The 23,269-nt window shown below is 33.7% G+C and overlaps 1 protein-coding gene across 10 annotated transcripts in view; it reads right to left on the bottom strand.

Annotated features, from left to right (window-relative positions):
* Positions 1 to 23,269, bottom strand: part of LOC119085311 (dual 3',5'-cyclic-AMP and -GMP phosphodiesterase 11) — a 119,334-nt gene that overhangs the window by 37,851 nt on the left and 58,214 nt on the right. For 2 of the 10 annotated variants that reach the window (XM_037195678.1, XM_037195681.1), the window contains exon 1: positions 21,621 to 22,329. The exons of 6 other annotated variants lie outside the window; for them this stretch is intronic. The gene's annotated coding sequence lies outside the window, so the exon portion shown is untranslated. Of the gene's footprint in view, positions 1 to 21,620; positions 22,330 to 23,269 lie in introns of those variants that run through there. 2 more of the 10 variants (XM_037195679.1, XM_037195680.1) reach the window with 2 other exon arrangements.

Here is a 23,269-nt window from a genome sequence, read left to right as displayed (position 1 = left end):
TACCCAGTGTATAGTGAACAGAGTTTACCCAAAGTAGATCAATGTTACACTGAGTAATGCTTTCAATAAAACAATTTTAAAATTTATGTTATGAGTGTGCTGCGGCACCACCTCCACCACCACCGGTTTTCACCAGATTCAAATTTATGTGTGGAATATCTTAATGTTTACACTTTTGCATTTCACTTCACCAAACAACTGAAAACTCGTATATAAACAAACATATACATGATACCGCCCTGTCTACTCTTCAACACAATTTTCACACACTAAATCTCGTATGAATTCACTGGTGGTAAAAATAGAACATAAAATTTTTGTTTTGAAAAAATCTGGCAAGTATACTGTATGTATGGTAATGGTAACATACATATACCGATACCGTACATATACGACTATAATATGCTATGCAGTTTATCATAGCTTTACATAATAATAAATATATTGTGCATTGTATGATGTTCGAAAAATGCTTTTTTTCGGTGTGAAAGTTTATTTTTTTTCTCTCTTCGGAAGCAGCGCACCAAATCCCTTGCATACATAAGTTTAGACGGATTTCAATTTAAACTCAGAGAAAAATAAACTTTTTCGTAGAAAAATGCAGCCAAATGCAAAAATAGAGTTTTTTCTTCTGCCCTCTGTGTGTGTGCAGCAGAAAGAGTTTTTATTTTTCAATGAAAGTGAATAAATTGAATTTGATGAGGTGGTTTTTTGTGTGTTTATATTTAATAAAAATGTGAAACGTTTTCGGTCAAACTTTGTTAAAAAAGTTACTGGATCCAATAAAAGTTAGATGCTATTCACTCGTCCGGGCGGATAGTTTTACTGTGTTCTTTTTTTACATTTTTTTTCACAATCACATGCATGCACATGCACAATCGTTCACAAATCTGCATATTTGAAATTTATGTATACGTTACGTTACACTCTGAAGTATATGACATCAGGGTCCCTATTTTCAACATAAAATAAATCACTAGAAAATGACGCAATTTCGAATGGTGCAGAGCTAATGTTAGTTTTGAGAATGTTTGGTTGACACTATTGACGATACTCGCATACCCTTCACCCAGGGACTATTATTGGTAAATTGATTTATCGAATTTACTAAAATTTATTGAAGATTACCGAAATTTACCGAAAATTCACTGAATTTACCGAAAAATAAATTCGGTAAATTTCGGTAAAATATGGTAAATGTGGTAGACAAATTTACCAATAATAGGCCTGTCCTTCACCAAGGACGGATAATATTTTCCTGTATTTTCTTTAAAATTTTCTAAACTTCAATATTTTCCTTAATTTTCCCAAAAGTAATTTTTGAGAACATTTTGGAAAAATGTTGGAAAATTCACGAAAATATGTGGAAATTTAGGAGAATGCGGCAAAATGTTATCCGAAAAATAGTCCCTCCCCTTCACACACGCAACATTCATCGACTATATTTTCTGGATTCTACTACTACCGTATCGTTCCACATCTCTGCTAAGTCAACCAAGTAATTTCGTCTTCAATTCTATAATGAATATTGCATCCAGACCCAGAGCGAACAGATGTAACTCATAATTTACTCGTTGTATTCGGGTTTACTTCATGAATATTTCTGGATTTCGTGATTGTGTTTACCATTAGTGGTTTCAAACATATCACGCTACTGTTGTTCGGAACGTAACAAGTAAATTAATTTGTCTTTCATCAATGTGATGCTCGTCCGAATAAAAAAAAAACTTTCTGAGATACTTAAGAAACGGTTGAGTTGAAAAGAGAGTTTAGCGAAAGCGTGTGTATAGAGCAGCTTAAGTTAATGGGTGAATTTTTAAATTAAAGTTTCGACTAATGGAACAGTATGGATAATCCTAAAGCTTCACATTTTCTTTTGCTGCTGAACCATAAAAAATTAACAACAAACAAGGCGAAACGGTTAAAATACTTCTTTTTTATTGTGAAAGCATAAACAGCTACATACACAACTGAATCAGAAAATTGCATTCAAGTCGTACAAGAGAAAAGAAAAATTTTAAGTTTTTTTACAACCTGTCCCATGCGAAAGTTGACCATTACATAGAAATTGGCTCCATGCGAAAATGATCCATTACATGGAAGTAAACGAGATCACATTGAATTCTACTTCGTCACTTTGAAAACAATTTTGTCATACTCGTAAACTCGTGTGTTATTGAGCAAATTGCTCTGGCAATTGTTTTTCGACAAGTGAAGTCGCCTTCTGCTCGGATATACAAACTTTACACTTGTTAAAAAGACAGTTACCGAAGCTGGTTGCTCAAGAACTCACTTGTGAGTTTCCTTTTATCACAAAATAGTTACCCCATGTAATGAATTACTTTCGCACCGTCCAATATAACCTACTATTCCGACCTGTTATTCTTTTCAAAAACATCGAAGTTACTGTTTTATTATGCGTTCAGTAAACAAACCTGACATTGATTCACTGGATTCAAAACTAAAAGCTCAAAATTGTTGGATTCCATAAAACTTTGACATATAAATTTCCAATGAAAAGAGAAATAAATTCTAAAAAAGCAACACAGACTGTTCGTTCAAATCACCAGGACAACTGACAACAACTGATAAATTACGTGAATTTCATCTAAATCGAATGACAAATATCTGAAATAAGCTCAAAAGCTTTCGACCAGCAATACGTTAAGTTATCCTCCTTTTTTCGGTAGAGCAACTGACCTGTTTATAGAGTTCAACATTGTTGAACCGACAATAAATTACATCCCAAAAACTTTAAGTCGTAATTCATTGTCTTCATGTCATTCCAATTATTTTTTGCATTACCAATTTTACGGCTTATTAAACAATTGCAACGGCGATTATTTATATAGTATTGGCAAAAATCGCTGAATCAAAATGATATATACCTTTTTGTGTGCGCCACCAGTAAATGTTCACATTATATATGTTATTATGGTGGGCGAACGAAATTCCGCTTGTAAAATAAACAGTCACTCAATCATCAAGATACAATAGCTTTCAAATTCAATTGCGAACGCAATAACAAACAAGCGGTAAAACCAATTTAATGTGATAAATAACGAAATTCAATTGTATCGACTGGAAATAATTTATTAAAATGAAAAAAGATTTTCATTGACAGACAATAAAATGTTGATGTTATTATTGAAACAATAACAATAATAATAACGAAAACACATCAGCCACTCTTTATTGACAATATTGTTTGCTCATCGCCAGATGAGAGTAAAATATGGATATTGTTTTAAAACTACTATTTTGTCTGCATTAAACGTCTGTCTGTATGTCGGTTGTAAAGCCAAGTTAAATAAAAGATATTTGTATGGGTTCTGATTTGCCGACTTCAGTGGATTTTAAATTGTAGACAGAAGAGTTAACTTGACAAGAGTATTACAAACGCTGAACAAACTTTCTTAAAGGTAACCCCAACCAAATTTGCCAATTTTAATCAGCTGTTTTTAGTTGGTCCGCCCATAAAATCCCACCGTGTCACACGTGTTAATACAAGTTTTATCATACACGTACTAAACCAAAAATAATTCGGATTCGATTTCCGTGTCAGATCATTCCACATGGAACTTTTTAGTGATTTTACATCGCATTTGTAACGTCCTAAAGCTCACTCAAGCTCCATAATTTGGGTAGTTGAAATGTCTTAATATGTGTAGCACACATTTAGGCGAGATATCACTGAGCACCTAACTTTCCTCAGTAAGTATTTGCATACTTCGAGGCATGGTGTGAAAGTCACATTAGGCCGGTGGTCCAGATTGCATTTGTTATTGGCCATAAAGGGCTGTGAGTGAGGTCTCTCAACAAAAGACAGTGAGGTTATATGACTGGACCAGCTGAAAAACAGCTGAAGGAAATTGCTTCACAAAGGTGGTGTTAAAATAAACGTATAAATGCTATTGGCAGGCCATTTCACCTGCAAATAGTCTTTGTAAAAGGAAAAATGCAATTGGCAGGCGCCTGCTAATAGCCTGTGTAAAAGAGAAAATGCTATTGGCATAGTACTTTTCACACTTAAAGAAACGGCAAATCACTCGTTATCAACAGCAATGTTTGTTCAAACAAATGAAGTAATAGATTTTACTTGAAACAAAACTTTACGCTGAACAATGGAAGTAGCCGAATTTATAGTAATAAGGTGATTCGCTTTCTGTTTCACACCTACAGCTCTCACGATATATCTGGAAATTTATCTAATTTTACTGTTTCTCTACAGAAAATCAAAGTTCATCACACTTCCTTTAATTCACTGAACCTACTTGCGTCACTCCTACGCATATACCTTTCCAGTAAAACTTCCCAGAAATTCTTTTTATAGTTGTTCTGAAAATATTAGCGTCACTCCCACATTTACCCTTCCAGCAAAAATTTCTCAGAAATTTACGGTTGTTGAAATTATACTAACAAAACAACGTTTCTTATTTCACTTCCGAGATTTTGCATCGTAAAATCGACGATCGATAGAAAACGGTATAAGTACGTGAAAGCTTTTTATTGAAAAAAATTTGTTATTTTAAAAGGCAAACTATTCAAGGAACTAATATATCCTGTACATTCAGATGAGAGAGCCGAACACTATAAGAAAATGAATTTTTGGCAACGTTGCAAAATGAAAATTTTATTTCGATTTTTATTTTCGCTTGTTTGGCTTAGAAGATTTTCTGTCATCGCTTGGACTCGGTCATAATATTCCATTAATAAAACTTAATTGAATCACACACAAAGACATTGCGGCGATGTTTTGAAATACAAAAAAAACGCTTTGAACTGCAATAGTAACGGAAAATTTATTAATTCATTCATTCATTCAACTATACACAGAATGTGATTATCATTTGGGTCAGTCCAGTCATTTAATGACATTCATGAAAACAGATCTTAGCATTACAAGCATTAGAGAAATAGGTGCAGCAATTGTGTATTTTTATAAGGTGGTTCACCCACTTTCCATTTCATAATTCAATTTATTTAAAAAAAAATAATTTTTTTTGTGTCATGTTGTACTGTGTACTTCACATGAATTTACTTCTATGACATCATCAATTCAATTCAAATTCACAGCCCAAGAAATATACAGAAACATAAAGCTGCTGCTGTCCATATTTTGTCATTTAATCAATCGATTCAATCAATTCTAGTTCTAATTATTATGGTTAATGGTTTCGTCTGACCGCCACAACAGAATTTTCAGGTACAATTGTACGCGTACATCATTCAACCGAATTCGTAAATTCGCTGTTTTATCTACGTAATATTGGTCGTGTTATATATATACGCAGTTAAACTGTTTAGAATCATTGAACTTTTCCGTGCCATGGTGTAGGTATACGTATGCTTGATAGTGTGGTCCTTCGGGTAATACCTACGTCAACACGAAAAATTAATATTTTTTTTCTTTCTTGTTCGAACTAACACAATAAAAAGAGCTTTGCATGTCTCTGCTACATTTGAAATATTAATGGGCTCTGTGTGGACACACTTCGTAAGCTTGGCGTGCCGAAATTTTTCTTTTGATAAATTTCAATTGAAACTTAATTTATTCAAAAAAAAAACGTCTTTTCATATTCCGGTTGATTGTGCAAAAATGGAAGTTTGATTTTAGAAAAAAAAAGTTTGGCTTTTTGCATTGTGTCTAACATTGTCGATATAATGTCGATTTATGCTCGAGGAAACTGTGACTTTATAGGCAAGCATTATAAGCCACGATAACACAAAGACCTCCAACTAGTTTTGTGCATTGACATTATTTTTTATGAATTTCGATGCGTGTCTGTGTAACGAACAGATGAATAACTAATGTTCATGGATTTTGTGGCAGTCTTTTGGAAGCCTAACTGTTATTCTTTGCCAAGAGAAATTGATTGCGTACTGTAAACCATTTACGACATAATCAGTGAACATCTTCAACCCATTTTTGCTTTTAAACATTTCGGTTAACGAAAATGTGTTTCTATCAATAGAGAGAGTATAATTACTCACCGTCACACACGTGTGTTACGAAAGACAAAATCAGTTCGCTTGATGTTCATAAAACACTTTTGTCTGGCACGAGTGACTAAGTAACGATTTGGTTGTAGAGCACTATCACCAGAGCAGAACTCTTGAAGACATTCATTATAGCGAAATTCTATTGTGGTGTTGGTTTATTGAAAAAAAAGGTGGCAAGTAGGAATTACATTTACAAACTTCGACAAATTTTCGTTAACCTTTAGATTGGCATGTAAATTAACGTAATTTTGTTAATCCAATTATTATCAGCTTAGTAATATGTGGAGTCATTGCCGTGATGCATTATATCGCAATATCCTAAATGACTGACGAAAAATATTACTAAGCTGATGACAATTGCTTTAGCAATAATGCATTAATTGAGGTGCTCTGATCTACAGATGCTATTTACCGAAAATTTACCGACGTCGGTAAATGTAATCTCTAGCGGACCCACCCGCAATAAATCAATTAAAATTAAAGAACAAATCAGTTGACCAGTCTCAATTTATTCGTAAATTTACTGACGTCATCTACAGTTGACGCCAGTGAAATTTAGACGTGAATTTGCTTCAGCTGGTCAACTAATACAAACAAAATGCTTGTACGTCTTTATACGATTTTACAGTGCGTGGAATCAGCTGAGAAAAGCCTGCTTAAAATTCATGTCTATATTTCGTTGACTTTTTGGGGGTTTTGTTTCTTCGCCGTTCATGTAAATATTGAAATTTATCTTTTTTTTAGCGGAGTTGTACAGACGAAAGACAACAATGAGTGTTAAGGAATCTCGCGCCGCGTCATTCACAATAATTCACAAAGTGACATCTTCCTTATACAAAATGTGTCAAAATGTGAATAATTGTGAATGACGCGGCGCGAGATTCCTAGCAACCCAACAATGATTTTCGCAATATTTCGAGGCTTGTTCATCTCCTCATAAGGCACGGAAGTCAGATATGTTGACTGTGCAATAAATTTCGTCTATTCAATGCCGCTAAGTCCAAGATAATTTCAACATATATTTCACTGACGTCAACTGTAATAAGGAAATAGTTGTTTATATACCAAGATTCATTGGGATCATAGGCACCCGAGGCGAAGCCGAGATCGGCACCACATTGTGTGCAAGAAATTTACTTTAACCTTAAGCAACAGAGCGATAAATGCATTTAATCAGTCAGACTATATCAGCGAGTTGCATACAAAGTTTTCCTCAAGAAGCACAACCAAAGTTTTACGTTTCGTAACTAAGTTGAGGAAACGTTATTCCAAACAACCACAACAATATAATTCTCTCAATTTCACTGTGGGATTAGCTTTCATCATAAAACGAGTATTAACCTGGTTCATGACCTTTATGTTTCCACGTTCTGATACAACATAAAATAATTCCAACAATTTAACGAAAGTAAAACAATGTAGGCAGCAGACAGACGTACAAAACCCTTTTGGGTGCAGAAAACGAATTTATTGTAATATTGTAATCAAAAAACTAAATAGAATGGAAACAAACAGCCGCAGCACACAAATTAATGTGGGCGCGATGATCATTTCGACAAAAATCAACATTGTAAATTCGTTCCCGAAAAAAAAGAACGAAAAACACAAAAATTAGAATCATTTCATTGGAGGAATGACGAATATCACACTTTAGTGTACATTTATAATTCCGGTTTTGCGGGTGATAAATAAAATACACACCGCGTGTAGCTAGCGCTCCATTCAAGAAAGTGTAGCAATGAAAATTTACCGAAATATTTGCGTACTGATTCATTGATTCTGTCTGGACGCAACCGTTAGTGTATTTTGCTGTGTAGGTGGACGGGAATTTCACAATAAAAAATATAAAAACGTTAATTTGATACAATGACGGATCGGTACACTTCTTATTTTTCATTCCTCTCTCGGTCTCGTTGTCGTATTTTTTACTTTTCTTGTCGTCTTCCTTCTGTTGTTAATAGATCTGTGTGCTGTTTACAATTATCGTTAATTGTTACTGTATCATAAATCGGGTCTGTGTGTTAATTTGGATGTTTACTTGTTGAGCATATTATTTGAATGACGATGCGTATGTTTGTTCGTTTCATTTTCACAAAATTTTTGTTATCATTTACTTAGCGATAATAATATATGCTTATTGAGATAGTAAATACATTTTTTACAATTTTGTGTGTGTGTGGCGTATATATACGTAACTGGTAACACCACATCTATAAGATTAGTCTGCTTAAAGTTTCGTGCTGCAAGATACACGCTTTAAATGTTATTGAATTTAAATAAAACCAATTTTCTTTTGTAAATTATTCATACCCTTTCCGGTGCACGAAAAAAAAATAGGAAGGAGAAGAAGAAGACACAAGTGAAGGACCTGTTAATGCGACTTTATCAGCACATTCACTGGCCGAACATTTTGGAGTTAGTATTCGTTGATATTTTGCAATATTATGCAATATTTTAGTTGTAAAAAGGAAATGATCGATAGCCACAAATGTCATCCGATTTAAAACAAGGAAGGAGTATTTTTGGGATAGCATTTTCTCAGATTTTCAACTTTTTTCTTTAATTTTTTTTGGAAAAATTTGTGAAAATATGTGACAATTAAGGAAAATACAGATAAACTTGGGAAAATGTTTTCCTAAAAATAGTCCCTGGTTAAAACAGATTGCTATCTCAATATCAAGACAAGACGAGCAGGGAATTCCATTAGATTACATTTTCGAAAAAATCAAGAAAACCTCCACAAAATGTCGAGTAAATCGAAAAATATTTTCAAAAATTTCTTTTTTTTTGAATTTGGGCAAATTTAAGAAAATCAAGAAAAGTTAGGAAAAACGAACAGTTTTCCCGAGAAAATCAAGAAAACCTTTAGAAAAATTTCGAATAAATCGAAATTCATTACAATTGCTAAAAGATGGTGTTAAGGAATCTCGCGCCGCGTCACTCACAATAATTCACAAAGTGACATCTTCCTTATACAAAATGTGTCAAAAAGTGAAATTTTTGCGAGATTCCTAGCAACCAAACAATTCAAAGACAACCTACTCACAGTGCATTTCTACGTTAACGTCATCTATGCGCACACATAAGACGTATGACTGAAGTAACCACATGGTTAAGAATATGTTTTGATTGTTTATCATACAATAAGTGCGTGGTAGTAGATCCAGCTGGTGATATTCAGCTGGTGCTCATTCTGCACATAGGAAACTTTTAACAATTGTATAAATTTTGCCGAAAATTCTAGAAAATCTAGGAAATCAGAATAGTTTTCTAAAATTTTCTTGTTTTCATCGATTTAGAAAATTCATGAAAATTCAAAAGATTCTGAAAAATTCTACAAAAACTTTCTCATTGACGGTCATGGTGTAATCAGATCAGATAAGTAATCTTAGTGAATAACTTACTATTAGTTTCTCTTTCTATTTACCATAACAATGACTAGATTTTCTTACTCGAGTTGTTTGTCTAGATGTTGCTGTGATATTGGAGTAGAAAAAACTGTTACAAATTTACTTTTCCTAAAACATGCGGAAGTAGCGATACCAAAAGCGATCTTTTTGAATGAAAAATAAGACCTAAAAACAATTAACTTAATTTGAACGAAACTAATTTGGTTGGTTAGTTAGTCTGTGTTTGTCTTGTTTTTAAGAGAGAAGAAAAAAACATGACGAGATGAGATTATATTACTTTCCATAATTGCACTAATCAGATGAACCGACAGAATATGTATCAGGAATCAATTTAAAAATTTTTGCGTTATACAGTTTGGATGTGGAGTTTTGTTGTTGCTTTTTTTTGAAGTCAAATTCGAACGACACCTAAAGTGGATCTTAACCATATTTCGTGTACTAAGCGGAAAACGAAATCTGTGAGGTCACTGATATTTTAGGAAAGATTTTTTTCTGTGATATTCGTGATTTGTTTAACTAATTTTCATCCATTCACCACTGGATTCATTATAAATTCGAGTCGAAAGAATGACCATAGTGTATAGTGGAATTATACCTTATTTAAGGTAAGATACGACGTCAACAACAGCTAAAAAAAACCTCAAGCTAGAAAAAGCCAAACGTAATGATTTTTCAGTAATTAACAAAATAAATTCGAAGAAGAATCTAATCAACGAAATGGAGGAAAGTAAAGGATGTCCACAAGTACATGGAACGGTATGTAGCAGTAGAAAATAGTACCAAGAAGTAATTATTTATTTACGTCCATCAGAAACCACAGGACCGGACTGGCCATGCTGGGCGAAGAGCCGCTGCCTATTTGAGCTGCTCAAAATTTCAAAAATCAATTTTATGGCTGCTGTCGAAGCTGCTGTGATCTACTTCACTGTATTCCCTGAACGGTCGTCGGGTAGCAAGTCTGGCCCTGAGAAACCATTTTGCGATGCAGTATATTTACTAAATTAAAATCGTTCTAAGAAAGGATGTTTATGAAGGCTTCTCCGAAGTAGGTATAATCAATGTATCATCTCTTGTATTCGAATGCAAGAACGTAGAATATCACAATGCACAGTGCCCAATGCAATACTTTACTGGAATTGACTTTTCATTATTGTTGATCAAAGCCAAAACATCTAAACCGGAGATTTGTTACAGAACTTATCCCTTTGTGCAATCGATTACTTACTGTACACAATAGATGCAGGGACTTGAGAAAAGCAATTTTCTATTTACTTGATGAAAATAGACATGAAATGTCCACTCCAGAGACATTTTATCGATTGTTAGAAAATGATTTTATTTTTTTAAATTTACTGAATTAAAAGGTCAGGCATGTGTTTACATTGTAGAAAATATTCACTCTTCGTAGACGTTCGACAAAACTTCGAATTTCGAAATGCCAGTAAATATCATAAAGTCAATCCTGACAATTAATTGAATTTCTTACAAATATGCCCTGGATACCATCACCACGGCATTTATGAACGAAAGAAATAAGAAAAACTTTTTCCAAATTACCGCCATTCTTACGTTCGTAAATTCATTAAGAGCTTTGTAAATCAATTGACTACAGAGTGTGCTCCTTATATCCTCATCATCAATCAACTTCACAGGGAAATATAAGCTCGTATAGCCCGGTAACAACAACTGTCCGATCAGTAAAGCGACCGCCGATGTTCCGATGCTCAACTTATTTTCCATTATTTATAGAGATTATTATAAACGGAGTAAGTTTTTCGAGTTCTCTGACACTGTGAAATCATAAATTGATGTCGATTGGCAATACTTTTAGCGCAGAAAGTTTTCAAGATTTGTTTTACTTTGGCAAAACTTTAATAACTGAAAAGTAGCTTGTAGAGGGGGAATTTTCGCCAAAGTTTTGCTGGTCATCTTTTTCAAACTTGAAATATTAGCAAAATGTGTGCTTCGTGATCTTTTAATTTGAAAATTTGTTTCGTTTTTATGAGAAAAACAAAAAACATTTTTTTTAAAGCTTACATAACCGACAAATGGTTAGAGTCAGTGGAGATACGCTCTTAATTAATGGTATGTTGTGGCAGGTTTTCCGATACTAATGTAAGACTAATTACATATTCATTTACTGACAGCAAATAAGAAAAGAATACCGACACAACATCGCTTGGCTTATTTTCTATTTCAAACACAGTTTGAAATTCTGTTGCGGAAATGAATTCCTTTTTCTCTTTTTGTAATGTCCGATTATTTTAACTAAAAATTAAGAAGAAGAATTGTTGCCAAGTGTGGTAAAACGTTGGAAAGACCAACTTCCGTCTAAACAGACGATCTATATTTTCCACCATGAGTTGTGATTGTACATATAAATTCAATAACTACTTCACAGATTTAAAAATGCCTCATCTCATGAGGCCATGTTGACAGTGGAAAAGACACTATCAACCTAACATCACAATGCTAGTCATCGATTTTTGCATGTACATATCTAGTGAATCATAAGCAAAATCGATTTTTTTTTTCAATTTCGCTTTATCACTAATCGTACTTAGCACATGTTGGAGTGTGGTTATACCACCACAAAAGCTAGAAATGCGTTCATATGATTCTTGTTGACTATACACCTAGTATAAAAACATCTATAGCAGCAACATGTTTTCTAAAATCCACAGAAAAGAACTTTTTTTTCGTTTTCACACTTTGCCAAATGTAAAGGTGTAATAAAACCGAATAAAATTTTCGCAATTAACAAAATAATTAAAAAGTAAACTCGTTTGTTTACATTATCATTTGGGTACTACCATCCGTGTAAATATACACATATATACCATCAAGAAAATGCGCAACAGTGCTCAGCTCATATTTTTTTCGAGAAAAAAAAAGAATCAAAAAAAAATTCCGAGTCACGATTTTCAGTATCCCCAATTTAAAATATAATTTTTTTTTCTGCGCTCTCTTCATAATAATCAAATTTTATGTGCAAACATAAACAATATAAACTCTTTATCTTGCGAATATTTGCTTATGTTTATATGGTTGATTTTGCGAGCGTAAGAAGAGCGTGTCTCATGTTGGAAAAATGTGTGAACGAAAAAAATAAATAAAATTTAGACGTCGCTGGTGTGATTTGACTTTTTTGTTTCAACAGGTAATTATTGTAGATAGTATTTCTCCTGGTTTACTTTGAAGTTACGGATCAAACAGATGCGAGGATGATTAATGGTTACTAGAACTAGGTTACATAGTAGTCGTAAAATGTTTCGCTTAAAATGTTAGAGCTAATACCGGCTCTATTCGATAAAATTAGCGATTGGTCTCTGGCTCTAAAATGTTTGTAGCTCTTTGTCAGTGAAATTGATTGATGACTACATGATTTTTCGTTCGTTTCGAGGTCAGCCGGAGTGTTATTATCGGGAGGATCGCTAATAACACCCTGAGGGCTGTAATAACACCCAGAATGCGTTATTAACACTCAAAAATGTGATAATTTCATCTACGATCTAATCATTTCTAAGCAATTATAAAACCCTAGTTCGATTTCAATATAGGAAAATATTCTACTGCTCCTACCACTTTCTTGTAAAAGCAACATGTCCTCTGAACGATTTTTTCTACACATTTATATCGCTCTGTGCTTTGAATTCGTACTGAATTTTGTGCCAAGGCAAATCTCTGTTATTTGGGAATAAATTCATTTTTATCTTCTCAATTATATGTAACAAAGTTTGCTTGTCGCTTCTCTAACAAAAAAAGATAAAAAAAAACTTGTACTTTTTCGAACGACTTTTTTGACCATTAAGATCGATAATAGCACAGGGCTTATTATTGGGAATTTCAATTCGGAAATATTCGGAAAAAGTTTTCAAAATTCGGAAAATACTACAGTGAACGACATCTCAAATGTCCCACTGTCATTTTTTTCAGAGAATGTCATTGTGAATTTGCAATGACACAATAAAATTCTCAGAAAAATTTGACAGTGAGATGTCGTTCACTGTACCAAAAATTCCGGAAAAAAATTGAGAAATTTCGGTGGGGAAATCCGAAAAATCTTACAAATTTTGCGACTTCGGAGTTTCTTCCGAATTTTTAGGAATTATTCTGAATTTTCATAATTAAAAGTCCCAAAAATAAGGCCTGTAATAGCAACGCAACATGATTAGCGAACACAACCTTGAGCTTCATGAATTCAGTCACTATGTCTAACCAAAAACCCAAAATGTTTCGTTTTATTTATACGTTTTCCGAAAAGTTAAAAAGATTTTCACATGACATCTCTATAACTACACATCAACTTGTACGTATAATATTCGGTATAACAAAAACTGTTCAGAAAAAACGCACGAAGAAAAAAAAAGTTTAAAAGATAACTGATTCAGATGGGGTTGGCATTAAAATTTATGGCTTTGCAAATTGAATCAATTTTCCATTTTTACAAGAACCAAAAAAAAGTATCTTCCATTCACTTTAAATACCACCTTGATAATACTTCACATCCACCGCATATTTCTCCGAGAAAATCGTGCTCCCAACACGGACATCAATAACACATAATTTGGATGTGGTAAATATTTAGGTTTGTGGTTGGGCCCGAAAAGCAGAGGGTGTTTTTTTCCTCTTCTTGCTTCTTCTCTGGTCCTTATATTGTGGTGCTTAAGATTATGGTAAAATAATCAAACCAACATATGTCACGCAAATAAGATTTATCGACTGATTGAAAGCTTCCGAACAAACAATCCATATCAATGGCGATAAGGCTGAGGAAAAGAAATATATTTACCGGTTTGAGAGAATGTCGTCAAGCAAATACAAAAATTCCAATAGGAGGATTGTATACATACAGTGGGTGGATTAAGAGTTTAACGAATAATATATTCGGGCACTTGGATAACCGTCCATGTCCTTTTATAATCCAAATCGCTTTAGCGTTTCGATAAGAACAAAATTTTGGTTAAATATTTCCCTTCAATGTATACGGTTGTGCTCAGGCAGTTATTTGATTAAAATGTAGATTGCAATAGAGTCCAACACCTCCCGTAAAATATTGAAACATATACAGCGTTCGCTGTGGAAAAATCTATTGCCCAACTTTGTCATTGTCAACTCGTCGTTAACTTGGCAATTTTTACGTTTCGTTCAGGTCGTTTGTATCTCCCGAATTTCATTTTCCTTGAATTTTTTTTCCCTACTCAATTTCAGTTTACCTCATTTAAGAATCAGGTCACCTCATGTTCAATCCATTTTTCACATGAAAAGATAAAAGCGAGAAAATAAAAACCCGAAATATTCGACGCCATCGAGCAAACATATTATTAAAAATTGGTGAAGCAGTTTTAGGCACTCCAAGCATGCGTTTTGATGAAAATTGCTTCGACTCTATTTCTGGAAAATTACGTACGCTTTTCATGTTTGTTTCAACTTTTAATAAATTTATGGAATCAGTGTGGCAATTTAATTGGACGATCAACCAAACCAGCCGTTCGTAACTTTCGGAAACGAAAAAAAAGCATTCCAATACGAGAAATGTGTGGCAATTCATCGATTTTTATATTTAGAAAATTAGCTGAATTTTCCAAACGTATGTCGGCTGTGATTAGGGTTCGGTTCGATGTGTGGTTGATTCGTTTAAGTGAATTTAAAATAAAATAATAGTTTTCACTTGAACATGAAATGAATATTAAATCCGGTCGTATATATACGATGGATACACGTATTTATCGTGGGTATAACCGTCCGACCATTTTCCGTTCTGTAATAAAACATTAATTGAAGTTTCTTGTTTCATTCAATATAACAGCTAAAACCTTTAACAAATAACTCGATAAAGTTGAAACTTTTCTTTTTTAAAGCGATTCCATTTTCCACAATGTTTTACACTCTTCGCTTCTGTTGTTGCATTCGCAGGTTGGTCTTTTTTTCGCTCTCCTTTTTTTCTTCATTTCGTTCCATTATACAGAAAGATCACAAAGACTTCATTGAAATGGACACATAAAAAGGAATAAAAAAATTATGCAAGCGACCGCACATGATAAATGTACTAGGAACGGTCGAGGTATAACACACACAGAGTCTTTCCCCATATTTGGTTTGCCAGAGAACTTTGCCAGATTTTTGCTGTTTTCGTTTCGCTTTTTTTTTTGAGGTTGACAGAAAGGGTAAATGTACTTTTTTCAGTTTCAGTTTACGCTTTTAATTGTACGGTGGGTGAGGGCTATCGACAATGGGTTCAAATACATCCGTATATTGTTCGGGGAAAGACTGGTGCTGAACAAATTTAATGCGAGAAATAGTTATTTGTGCAACAAGTTACGAAATGGGGTTGTTTTTGTCACTGGATGTAATTAGCCAGCCAATTAACAGCCAATTTCGCAGTGTGTTGCATACAACATTTTGTGCATGTACGTTTTGTACAGAAATTTATATGAAAATCATTTTCGTCACGAGTGACATAAAGTACATTGCAATGATGCATGAAAAGTTAAGGCTTGGAATTTCAGAATGTCACGCCTGACCTAATATAGTGACTAGGTTCAGGTCAAAACACGTTGGGGTATTTTCAGTTCACGTTTCAGGTTAACCTGACCAAGCTCTATGAACATTTTGCGACGGAATTGTATAAAAGTTATTTATGCCACCGAAATGCTGTTTTAGGCACTAAATGCGTGGATTGTTACTCGGGGTCGTAGTCAGAGTTTTCTAAAATGGCGTGAGGTAATCTGGCACACCATACAAATTGATGGTGTGCCAGACTCACCTCTAAGTGGTGAATCTGGCACAGTCATGACTTCTCGTTACATCTAGTAAAAGGAGGCATACTACCACGTATGGCAGATTCCCCGATGCCTCTAAAATACACATCATGCACACATCACCGAGTTGCATACGAAAGTTTTACTTTTCGCCATTTAATTGAGAAAAAATGTACGTACTTTTTGCGTCCATACGAGGGATTCTTTTGAAAAACAGCCTACCGAAATCGGGCGTGTTTTCTAGTGGAACTTTTTATAGGTACCTAGAAAGGACTTCGACCCTAGAAGCCAAAACCTTTCTCAAAAAAATTCTTCGAAGCTTTTATGGCTGGTGAAAGGTGATCGAAAGCCGAAAATTTGCACTTTTCTTACCAAAATTTCTCCAGGTACACGAGCCGTACAGGGTCGTGTGGGGTGTCATTAGAAAGGTAATCACATGTACTATTGAATCTAATAGAGACTCATTGGTTTTAAAATTAATCCACACTGAAATATGTGCATATGAGGTTTTCAACAGAAAACTTGCACTTTTCCTACCAATATTTCTCTAGTTACACGAGCCGCACATGGTGGTGTGGGGTATCATTTGAAAGGTAATTTTATGTGCTTTTGGGCCAAATAGGGTCTTATGGGGTTCGGATGCATATGCGATGAAATATGGGCACTTAAACATTTCAACTTCTCATATTTCATCGTAGATGCTTTCAAACCCCCATAAGACCCTATTTGGCCCAAAAGCACATAAAATTACCTTTCAAATGATACCCCACACCACCATGTACGGCTCGTGTAACTGGAGAAATATTCCCAAGTAGCATTTCAGAAAATATAACTTATTCGTTAGAATAACGTTGTAGCAACGTTGTCACAACGGTTTTGCAACCGTTGTTGCCCGGTTATAGTTTAACCTAGGTCAATTAACCGTTGGATAACAGTTAAACAACGAAAGAGTTAAAAATTTAAGGTAGAGCAACTATAATTTTTTACTTTTTCGTTGTTTAACGGTTATCCAACGGTTAATTGACGTAGGTTAAACTATAACCGGGCAACAACGGTTGCACAACCGTTGTGGCAACGTTGCTACAACGTTATTTTAACGAATAAGTTATTTTTTCTGAAATGCTACTTAATTGAAATGCCAATTGGTAAGAAAAGTGCAAGTTTTCGGTTTAAAACTTCAACTGCACATATTTCAGTGTGGATTAATTTTAAAACCAATGAGTCTCTATTCGGCTCAATAGTACATGTGATTACCTTTCTAATGACACCCCACACGACCATGTACGGCTCGTGTACCCGGAGAAATTTTGGTAAGAAAAGTGCAAGTTTTCGGTTTTTGATCACCTTTCACCAGTCACAAAAGCTTCGAAGAATTGTTTTGAAATTGGTTTTGGGTTCTAGGGTCGAAGTCCTTTCTAGGCACATATAAAAAAGTCCACTGGAAAATGCGTCCGATTTCGGTAGGCTGTTTTTCAAAAGAATCCCTCTACATGACATTAATGACAAATGAAATGTGGCAGGTGCATTAGAACTTCAACAACGGCTATTAGCCGGAGACTTTTTCTCTGCAAAATCTCTTTACTCTTTCTCAAATGTTAGTAATGGTAAAGTTACCACGAACAGCCCTAAACTGAACCAAGTAACAAAATGTATAATATTTATCTGTACACGTTACTTTGTTGCTACGCTGAATAAATAAATTCAATTTAACGCCAACAACGAACGTCGTATCTTGTATTTTCGCCATTCTCTGATAAACCATCAGATATGTTTCATAACCCTAAATGAGATAAGTAATTACGATTATCTACACCACACTAAAATACATACAGACAATACTACACAATGCATTTTTAAAGTGCCTGTCTCTATAATATGACGAAGCAAACATGATATGTGTGTAATGTAAGAAACTTTAACTGGAGTTAGAAGTTTAGTTACATTAAATGGCAAAGGTAGAACAGATGTGAAGAATTAGGAATTGTGTAAACAGCGAAACTTTACAAATTGTATTCTTTATGAGAAACTAGAAATGGGAAACTTGGCTTTATCGCATGTAGCGTGGTAGTGGTATTATTGTTTGGATTTTGTTTTCCTTTCGAGTAGATTGTGGATGATTGTAGAGTATAGAGTTAGCTAATCAATTTATAGTCGGAAAATCCAACAATTTATGTAATGTTTACCACGCAGTTCCGGTAATCTTTAATTTCTTATCAATGAATGCAAATTCTTGTATTTTACAATGGCCGTATATGTACATTACCAGCTATAAAAATTAAGATAACGAAGAGCAACTTCTCGCACCTAATAAAGAGGTCATAAAATGATTGTCAAAAAATGCATGTCAATAAAAATACACAAAAAAATTTATCTGCAAACATGTGCCGAACGCCGTTTATAAGCGTCAACAAAGTTACACAACGATAAGACAATTGGTTCAATTCATACCGTTGCGTTGAACATACTCGTCAGGACATACCTAACCGTATCGACTCCTCAATCGAATTATGTGAAGTGTACAGCCAACTGCACAGTAGACATATACTTTCTTTGTTCAGTTTCTGTTGGTCAATGGACTTACTACGAAAGAACTGAACTCGATCTCAGACATAAAACAAGGGATCTTTTGAACCGAAGAAAAAGCAATAGTTTTAGGTAGAAATTAAAGTGAAACTGGAAATGGCATCGGGTCAAATGTTCTGAATATATTTAGGATTTGGTTATTAGAACCAAAAAGTTTATTCGGAATTAATGTTTCATGAATAATAAATGAGGCACTTTATGCGATGTTTGGGATTGGGTATAAGATGTTTCATCAGCGTAAAGACAGTGAAATTTACATACTTTCGAACTTGTAATTTATCAGTGGCTAACAAAATATGAAACGTTAAAAAAGTTATTCTTTTATTTCAAAGATATCGAATAAATACCGCGTCAAATACGGGGAATCTCACGCTCAGCGAGATTCCTACTAGAATACTAACATCGCCCGTAAAAAGTTCTTTTCGTAATTTTTGAAATGGAAGCAAAATCGATCTGGGTGACAGAAAAATGGCTGAATATAAAATCGTTAAAATACCGTTAAAATCTGTTACTTCGTTTGTTTACACTAGGATTAGTATTTTGTACAAAATCTGCTACTTCAATAGTTTCAACATAGATTTTGTTGTAGAAGAGAATACTAGCTTAAGCGTATCTATTATTTCGGTGTTGTTACCACCGATAACAGATGATTGGCTTTTTCTACCCTTTCACGTAGTTGTACAATAAATGGTGTAATGCTGTTCAAAATGCTGCCATGCAAGTCAATAATTTTTCATTTAAATACACTTCAGATAGATTTCGCGCCCATTTCCAATTTTTGGTTTCTCTTAAAACCCTGTAGGTCGAAATCACAACAGAAAAATCTGTGGGCCCGAAATTTGTACTTTAGAGTTTTCACTTTAAAAAAGTACCAATTTCTCAACCGAAACTGATAGGCTAATAACAACTAATCATCTGTTATCGGCGACAGCAACAGGCTGAAAATTCACAAATAGCCACAAATGTCATCCGATTTAAACCAAGGAAGGAGTATTTTTGGGAAAGCATTTTCTCAGGTTTTCAACTTTTTTCTTTAATTTTTTTTGGAAAAATTCGTGAAAATATGTGACAATTAAGGAAAATACAGAAAAACTTGGGAAAATGTTTTCCTAAAAATAGTCCCTGGTTAAAACAGATTGCTATCTCAATATCAAGACAAGACGAGCAGGGAATTCCATTAGATTACATTTTCGAAAAAAACAAGAAAATCAAGAAAAAAATCACAAAAATCAAGAAAACCTCCACAAAATGTCGAGTAAATCGAAAAATATTTTCAAAAATTTCTTTTTTTTGAATTTGGGCAAATTTAAGAAATTCAAGAAAAGTTAGGAAAAACGAAAAGTTTTCCCGAGAAAATCAAGAAAACCTTTAGAAAAATTTCGAATAAATCGAAATTCATTACAATTGCTAAAAGATGGTGTTAAGGAATCTCGCGCCGCGTCACTCACAATAATTCACAAAGTGACATCTTCCTTATACAAAATGTGTCAAAAAGTGAATTTTTGCGAGATTCCTAGCAACCAAACAATTCAAAGACAACCTACTCACAGTGCATTTCTACGTTAACGTCATCTATGCGCACACATAAGACGTATGACTGAAGTAACCACATGTTTTGATTGTTTATCATACAATAAGTGCGTGGTAGTAGATCCAGCTGGTGATATTCAGCTGGTGCTCATTCTGCACATAGGAAACTTTTAACAATTGTATAAATTTTGCGGAAAATTCTAGAAAATCTAGGAAATCAGAATAGTTTTCTAAAATTTTCTTGTTTTCATCGATTTAGAAAACTCATGAAAATTCAAAAGATTCTGAAAAATTCTAAACTGATAGGAACTAATGGTCTGTTATCGGCGACAGCAACGGGCTGAAAATTCTCGTATATAAATCTATGTTCAAACTATTGAAGTAGCAGATTTTGTATAAGTACTATCCAGCATTATAAACAAACGAAGTAATAGATTTTAATGATTATATGCAGCGATTAGCCTAAGGTTTGTTCAGTTAGAGCTTACTACGACTGGAGCTTAATTAACTATGAAACTATCCTTTTAGTTTCTGTTAACTTTCATTGGTTTGTTTCCAATGTCATTTCCAATGTAGATCAATGCTGATCAATGTTTCACTATGTTATAATTCCACTGAGGTACTGAACTCACATCGTACATACAAAGATCAAGAAATTAAGCTTTTTATGACTAAAATTAAATGTTGAAAATTAGTTCTGTCCTTGACCAACATTTTAGGAATGAAAAGTTTTTCTACAGTCCCATGTTTAGCGTATTTACAAAGGTTGATGAAAAACTACTAAAAGACGTCAGACGCTAATTTTTAGCAATTTCAATTCTGAAAAATTCGAAAATTTTTGAAAAAGTTCTGGAAAAAAATCAGAAATGTTTCGGAACTTCAGAACTATTCGAAATTTACAGAATCGAAATCCCAAAAAAGACCTAGAGCCGTAGTCTCCGTAATTTCTTTCGATTTCCGTAATTTTATTTTTTTTCTTCAAAAAAGCCATCACAACTACTCATCGATCAGAAGACCGACCTATGACATCGACAGTAAGAACCCTAAGTACTAAAATCGAAAAAAAAACCTTGCGATAACAATAAGTTGAATCTCATTAATTTTGAATAAAATCGTTGAAGAAAACAAAAATATTCGTTCACTTGTGTGTGTTTGTTGATATAAGTTCAAATAATCAAAAAAAATATCACGAAAGTGTTCCAAGGCATTTGAAAAAAGACAAAGCTTGTCTCGATAAGCTCATAAAAAATCGGAAAATAATTATTTCAATTAGACGAATTATGAAAATCAATAAATTTTTGCTAAAAGAAATTCGTATACAAACACTAAGTACCACTCGGTCTTTACATTAATATAGTCGTACATTTACAGATAAGATCATTCCAATTGAAATCGTTTTATGTTTGTAAAATTGTTCAGTATCGCTGTCGTTCATTGTATTTAGAGGAGAAAAAAAAACTTGTTTTTATAGAAGCACTTTAATGTGAACTTGCAAACGAACACAATTTAACAAAAATACAAAAAAATTCTAAATAAAAAAGCACACCACTGGCACTGGCTGTTTTTATACATCACACTGTACTCGCATGTGTAAATTTGTAATTGTAAAACGACAGACAATACAATTGGATTTTTTAAAAATTATTCTTGCATTTTTATCACTTAATTGAATTATAGGTGAGTCCCATCCAATGAACATGTACAATAAAACTTAATGTGAAAACACGAAACTAATTAAACATTTTTTTTTGCTTCGTTTTATTTACACTGAAAAAAACTTAAAAAAAACCTCGTCGTTTCACTTGCATCACTAAATTAAAACCTGTGATGTCTAGCCAATAAATGTCAACTCAACATTTATAAAACTAAGAATTCGTATATCACAAGTTCTTTTTTATAATTTCGTTTACCGGCTTCACAATTTACAAATATATATTCATTCGTAACCGACGACAACGACGGAGACGGTTACATTCAATATTATTCTATCGGACACTTTGCTCGAGCAAATTTTAATATCATTCCCATTCAACAGCTCCACTGATACTGAAATGCTTACACGAACGAAAACAAAAAAAAAATGTTTTCCCAAAGATTTCTTGACACACCACCATCGATATATAGCTGAACAGTATTGTGTTGTGTATAATATGAAAAAGCACGAGTACAAACTAAATCGCGCAAGCCTTACTTCACCACAGAGCGTATGATACTTATTATTTATATTACAGAGGAACATTCCTCTGTGTGTTATCATTCAGCCCAAGCACACCAAATCATATGTTCTCTATTATAACATTCGTTTGGTGTTGTTGTTGGTTGGTTTGTTTCTTTTCGCTGTTTTCTTGTACATTAAAATTCATCTTAAAAATATGTGTGGAGTGTGTGGATTAAATTCAAACAACAATCGCATACACACAATTACAATAGCAAAATGTAATGCGCAATCTCTCACATTCAAAAATAAATAAACGTTTCTACATTATGCACTTCTTGAAGTACAACTGTGAAACATGTAAATATAATTTTAAAAACGAGTATAACGACGAGAAAAAAATGAAGTAAAATAAAATAAAGAAATACAAAAGCAAATGTTGTCGGTTAAGTTTACTTTAACGTGGAAATAAACACAAACTCGGCGATACATATAAACTGAGTGGAAGCTTTTTTTTCTTGGTATAAAACTTTTGTGGCACTCCACACTATTCGGAATTCAGAATTCGGATGATCTTTTCGTAATGTTGGTGTGTAGAACCATTACAAATTTTATGCAAATTTAATGGTGCCGATTTAAACTGGCCAAATATTCTGAATTTGATTTAAATGGAAAGTTTTCGGGGTATACAACGCGTATACCGGTCTCCGGTGTTTCATGACTCATGGGATATAGTGTTTTAACTTAGCACTTCGAGAATTACTATAAAAATGTCGGAAAAATTAGACTTCTGCTCTTCTGCACAAAAATAGTACGTGAATGCAGAG

The sequence above is a fragment of the Bradysia coprophila genome, unplaced genomic scaffold (genome assembly GCF_014529535.1).
Source record: "Bradysia coprophila strain Holo2 unplaced genomic scaffold, BU_Bcop_v1 contig_94, whole genome shotgun sequence".
In the NCBI taxonomy this organism is placed as follows: Eukaryota; Metazoa; Arthropoda; class Insecta; order Diptera; family Sciaridae; genus Bradysia; species Bradysia coprophila.
The sequence above is the reverse complement of the archived record's forward strand: the minus strand, read 5'-3'. Positions and strand labels throughout refer to the sequence as shown.